General features: G+C 31.4%; 1 long non-coding RNA gene across 1 annotated transcript; it reads right to left on the reverse strand.

The window, feature by feature from the left end:
* Positions 1 to 582: 582 nt before the first annotated feature.
* LOC107914388 (uncharacterized) lies at positions 583 to 3571 on the reverse strand. The gene is made up of 3 exons (XR_001688809.2): positions 3404 to 3571; positions 2856 to 3180; positions 583 to 1047 (listed from the first exon to the last, which is right to left on the reverse strand). It is a non-coding gene; the product is annotated as an uncharacterized lncRNA (long non-coding RNA).
* Positions 3572 to 6027: the final 2456 nt, after the last annotated feature.

Consider the following 6027-nt stretch of genomic DNA (forward strand, 5'->3'; position numbering starts at 1 on the left):
ATCTTTCCATTTTTTATGCTTCTCCTAGATCACTCGCCTCATTGTTACATACCGTGCAATCTAACTATTTGTAGTGTTTAGAAAAGGGTGTGTGAGCTTTTGCGAACTCGGTGAATATACAGGAAAGAAAAACCACATAGCACGCACAAAACATAAGTTAAACAAAAGCTTTGACAAAGTCATTGAACTGTAAACTAGGTTCGCCATACTTATGCGGAATCTAGTTGCTCATTGTCAGTTAGCTTTAAAACTGTAAAACATAATATTTTAGAAAACACAATCTTATTCATATGTACTTTTTTTATTAGATAAGAGGATCTCCTTATAACTACTTACTTTGACTCAAAGAGTCTTAACATTTCTCATAAGTGTAGCATAAAGCTAAGCACTCTCCAAACTCACCAACATATCCTATTGAATGGAGCTTAGCTCGACATTCTCTTATCTCTCCTACCTGTCCAAAGGCCTCTGCCCAAATCATAAAACATAAAGGTGAGTACTCACAATCAAACACAAGATTATTCTAATATCCATACTAATGTTAATTGGCCAGAGAAACAAAATATAAGTAAAAGAATAAAATATAAATAAAGAAATTGCTCATTGACAATTAATTGAGGCGCGGTGCCAGAGCAATCCCCCGCTCGCAATCGTCTTCACATTGGAACAGAAAGAATCCTAACTAAACGAACATAAATAAATTACAAAGAAAAACAAAAATATTTAATTGTCTAGCTATCAACAACCGACCTAATGAGATTATAAGAGTGTATATATACGCAAAACCTAGGGTAAAATTAGGGTAATTTATCCCTAAAATACCCCTGATTTAATAACCAAATTACAGTTTTAAAATTCTGATCACATGGCCGCTGACATCATCTTTTCAGCGACGCTTATGTCATGACACCAAGATCCCCACGTTGTGATGTCAACTATGTTTTCAGCCCTCGATGCTTCGAAGTTCAGTGTTGCGATACTGGATGTTGATGTCACAACATGACCATCATTCCTTGCATACTTAAGCCCAAATTGATGTCCTACACACTAAAATAACCCATTAGTCACATTCGAGGCCCGAGTTAGCCTTACGGGTCGTCAAAAACACTAAAAATTGCGTAAAAACACTTATATTACTAAAATTAAACCTAAGCAAATAAAAATTGAAACCAAAATAAAAACATATAAAAACACTTGAAAATAAACTCGTTAAGTGCTAGAAAGACCTTAATTTGCCACAACAAATTGTGGCAGATCACTCAACTTTCTAAAACGCACTAGAAAGCACTAAGTTGCGAGGCCCAAAGGCAACATATCACATCCCTATCAACATGCCGATTGTATCCTATCGTTTTCACTAAGTTTACTAGGGCTTATTTAGTTCAGAAGTAACTTGTTTCAGATAAGGCCATTTACACATTTATAAGTATATTATTTAGATAGAGATACAATTAAAGTTAACGGAGTTCAAAGATTGTCCAGGCCATTCTTGTCTAAACACATGTATTGGAAAATTTTCACAAAAATCATCTTATGCCTCAATTTCACATTCATGGTTCTCACTATGTTTTTAAAAGATCATGTATAACCATTTATTTCATTCACCAACATTTTCCTGGCAAAAATTCGAGAAGAGTCTTTATGGCCTCACATTAAACTAAACTTCCATTTATAAGTGATACATTGTCACATACCAAAGCCACATAATGAACAGTTCAATTATGACAACTTATTAAACTTTGAAATAGCCAAGGTGCCAATATACACATTTTTAGTTCACATTTAATAATGTCTCAACTCTATCAACAACTTGCAATGTTGGAAATAAATTACTAAATTTTACCATAAAGTCATATTTTCAATTTTTTCCATAGTAATATTATATTTCACCAAATTTTCATATATATTCTAAATCACTTTTAAAAGTCACTCATGGTAACTAAATTCTCATACCCCATTATTAGTTAATTATGGTATTTTATACCCACGGATTGTTAAGCCATAACCTTCCAGTCACTTAATTTTACATAATTTACACACATACATCACAACATCATCTCCATGTACTCTCAACCATTTATTGAAATTCTTAAACATAATAGTTTATGATAAGTATGAGCATCATGAATCCAAAGTCTCAAATGTAAGTTAAGTAATAAGTAGCTAACAAAAAAAAAAGCAACTGTAAAAAAAGAAGCAAGCAAATCTCACCTTAATGGAGGTGGCTGGAGACAACAGTTGACGATAACAAAGTTTTAAACTTGAGAAAAGAGAAGTGGGGTAGACGACAGCACAAAGCAATCAACAAAGTTTTTAGTTTTGTTTAGGTATATTGTTCGACGTTTAAGGCTACCTTAACCTTTTTTTGTGAACTTCAGTTTTTATTCATTTGTTTTATCTTGGGCTGGTTGGGTTATGTAATTTTTTAAGGGATTTGTACTAGTTTCAGGGTTCTTTCGATACAATCCAAACTAATCTCCAATATCTCTTTTTAATTGTAATTTGGATATCAAGGATGGGCTAGCAAGTATCTCAACGAATGAAAGGAACCATACCCCAAACATAGTTGTTACCAAAATTTACCAATCCAAACATGGTAGTTTTTTTTTAGTCCCCAATGATTCTCCTAGTTGGCATTGGTCTAGGCACGCTTTGGAAAATGCATCGGCAGAACTGAATAAATAATTAACAAAGACCGAAACAATTGAAGAGAAAAATAAATTAATTAACTAAGAAATAATATCCATCAATGTTTTGAGAAAATAAAGTTTAGTTCATATTGAGTTAAGAACACAACACAATAAGAGATTCACAACAAACTTGCAAAAGAAAATAATCAGAGAGAAAATAGTTACAAGAGTTTATGTTGAGCGCTCTAGATCTCTTCTTCTTATCATCTTTGCAAGCTTGAAGTTCTCCTTGGTGTGTGTGAGAGTTGTTCCTTAGCCTCCAAGTTGAGTTTCCCCTATTTACCTCGTTTTCATCTTAAAAATCAGCTCCCTCATTTTTAGGGTTTTAATTGCGCCACTCCACCTCATACAAAAATTGCAGTGGGGGCAAATTGCTTGCTGTCAAAATTTCAGAATTTAAGAGCATGCTCCACCGCACTAAACTAAATCCCGTGGAGCAGAAGACTTCACCACTTTTTACTATATGCTCCAAGTATTCCATTCTTTATCCCTACAATATAGAAAAGGAAAATAGTAAGTAAACTTGAACTAACTCTAAAAAATGTTAAAAACAAGCAACATCCAAATAAAATATCATTAATTCGAAAAGCTATAATATGCAATAAAAATTAATCTAAATGTTAAAATTATCTTTAAGATGATTCTAAATATGAGAGTTATCAACAGTTAAAAAAAGTAGTTGTTAGAAAAAAGGAGAAGCAAGCAGATCTCACCTTAATGGCGGTGACCGGAGACAGCAACCAACAATAACAAAGTTTGAGACTTGAGAAAAGAGAAGTGGGGTAGACGGCAACACGGAACAATCAGCAAAGCTTTTAGCTTGGTTTAGGTATATTGCCCAACTTTATTTTGGGCTTGGAAGGGTTAAATAATTGTTAAGAGATTTGTGCCGGTTATAGTGTTGCATTTTGTTTTCGATTTGAGCCAAGAAATTGGCCCAAGAATATAAAAATGGTTCTATCGGATTTTTATTAGCTCATCCGATTCGTGGTTTAACTGAGATTTAAATTACTCCAAATTAGTACGGCCGGCTCCTAATTTGATTGTTTAGTCGGAGTCAATTTCAACAATTATATTTATTAAGTATTATTTTTTAAATAATATTATTTTATATTAAATATATAAAATAAAATTATATTATATGCTTTATTCACGCAATAAATAATTAATCCAGCTCAAAGCATGGATAAAAAAAATCACACTAAAATACTGCGAAAAGAAAGCTTGAAGCTACACAAAATAGCAAAATGGAACTTGGCAAAAGAAGGGAGATTAGCATGGATATTTAAAGACTCAAAAATTGACAACATTGAATTGTATGTATTGTATGCGACATATATAACATATTTGTCAAACAGTTTTGGTGGCTCAATTTGGACGCTGCTCTGTTTGTTTCAGAATCTTGGATCTGCTGCTAAACATTCATCCCACACCTCTTCTCTTACTTCATTATCATTCTCTTTTTCCTATGTTTTTTATTATATGATAAATTAAATTTTATATGTTATGTAAATTTTAAGATAATCATATATCTTTCAATTAAAGGAACGTAAATTCGAGATGTATTTAAAAGAATTTTATGTATATCGTTTTAATTTTTCTCCCAAGGACCCCACCCATTGCATAAAATACAATTATTAGGACCACGTGACAACCTTCTTGTTAGACTTTTATAATGTTTGACTTTCTTGAATTTTTATCTATGCAACTCTGCCACTGCCACATTATTGTACTATTTTCCAGACATTTTTGTGTCGAGATCCATGCTCCTTATTTCATATCTCTATATCTTTTAATGATTTAATTTATATTATATAAATTTTAATATATTTTTATGATTGAATTATATTTTAAATTAGGTCTAGCATTTTTTAAAATTAATTACAAACATGCTACAATGCCCAAATTTTTAGCATGTTTTTCAAATAAATGAAAAAACAATGTTGAAATTTGGAGGGGGTTGTCTAACTAAGCTTCATAGCTATTAATAAATTCAAAATCAAAACAAAAAAGGAAAAATATATATGATTTGATGTGAATTATTATGAACACAATGAACCAATTGGAGGAAGACGAGTTGAATTGAAGTTGGTGAAGGAGATGCCTTTGCTTGGCTGTTCCTCATTTTCATATCAAATCCAACCAAAAATCTTTTCATTGTCATGGAAAAGCCAGCTCATGCCCATCAACATTTTTTTTTCAAATTCTCAAGTACTTTTGTCTCTGGTCCCTTTTTATATATCATAAAAAAAAACACAGTTTTTTTTTCCCAAAGGATGTCGTATTTGATTACGAAGAAAAATGTTATACATATTAAATTTTGAATATAGAATCTTACTAAAAAAATTGTATGGATACATTAGATTAAAGTCATACTAAAAAAGTATAAACCGGTGATTATTTTTAAATTATAATTTACAATTATATCAGCTGTTATAAGTAGAATTGATTCGCTATAAATATGGATTAAACCCTTACCTAATGAGCAAATGTCTCATTTAAATAACCCAAAACCAGAGAAAATTGCAATTAAAGAAATCGATTAAAAGAAATAAAAAATATTAAAAATATTTCTTTTTTCTTTTTTCTTTTGAAGGAATAAAAAATTATTTCTTTTAATTGGTTTCTTTGATATAATATAAGATTATTATTGTTTTCATTAACTTTGGTGTAGATGGAGCAGCTTTTAAGTCATCTGGATTCTGGATATGTGGATGATGAAAAATAAAAGCAGAAGGGAACCATCAATTAAAAGAAATATATTCTTTTGAGCAGTCCATAAAATTCTGATTTGGAGAATATATTTTGGACAATCCCTGCTGTCGTTGCTTGGAAAACAAGTGTATGTATACTAGTATATGATTATTGGAGAATATATTGTTGTATATAGACCTGATCATGGATCGGGCCACCTCACCCGGCTCGGCCCGAAGGCCTGCCCGAAATGTGGGAGGGTTTAGGCAAAAATATAGGCCCGAAAAATGAGTTTGGACACAAAAATAAGGCCCGCTTAAAAAACGGGTCAGGCCTCGGGTAAGACACTTTTGGCCCGGGCCGACCCGGCCCGAATTTACTAAATGACAAAAAAAATGTTCTTTTTTTTTGTTTGTTTTTTAATGTTATTTTCTTATTGTTTTCTCCCTATTTTGCTACCATTTTACTATTATGTTACTACTATTTTGTTGTTATTGTTTGGATATTATATAAAACTTATTTTATTGTTAATTTTGTTATTATTTTAAAGGCATTTGTTAATTTTGTTATTATTTTAGAGGCATTTGCTTGTTAAGTTGTATTTATCTTAGTATTATTTAAGTCTACATATTTTTTAAAATTT

The sequence above is a fragment of the Gossypium hirsutum genome, chromosome D10 (assembly GCF_007990345.1).
Source record: "Gossypium hirsutum isolate 1008001.06 chromosome D10, Gossypium_hirsutum_v2.1, whole genome shotgun sequence".
Classification (NCBI taxonomy): domain Eukaryota; kingdom Viridiplantae; phylum Streptophyta; class Magnoliopsida; order Malvales; family Malvaceae; genus Gossypium; species Gossypium hirsutum.